We start from the raw sequence: 471 nt of genomic DNA on the forward strand, positions 1-471 counted from the left end.
GTGTGTGACAGTGCAGGGCAGCGAGAGGGGGCTTGCGACTGTGCGTGCCGTGGGCATGCAGGGCACGGGGCGCCCACGCGCGTCAGGCAGGGTATCCCAGCGCTGGGAGGTGCCGAATCACTACCCTGCCCTGGGGAGGGAGGGGGGGAATCTCCTGACGCCCCCCACCCTGCTTTAGAGAGGGGAGGATAATCCTCCGGGAGCGGAGCGGGGGAGCGCGGGGGCTCGGCGCTGGCTGCGCGCAGATGGGAGCGGAACCTCTAAAGTGATTAGCTCTTCTAACATTGCATTTTTGACGCACATGGTTAAGAGCGCTTGGCGCCAGCTTGGTGAAGTCCCTGTAGTAACCAGCGTCTAGGATCGCTTTGCATTCACCAAAATATCTCCCCTTTAGTCGGGGGTGGGGGTGAAAAGAGGAGGAGGGAGGAAAGGAAGCGGGAGTAATGCGTTCAAAGAGATGGCGGGGGGGGG

Source organism: Corvus brachyrhynchos, unplaced genomic scaffold (genome assembly GCF_000691975.1).
Source record: "Corvus brachyrhynchos isolate BGI_N302 unplaced genomic scaffold, ASM69197v1 scaffold19, whole genome shotgun sequence".
In the NCBI taxonomy this organism is placed as follows: Eukaryota; Metazoa; Chordata; class Aves; order Passeriformes; family Corvidae; genus Corvus; species Corvus brachyrhynchos.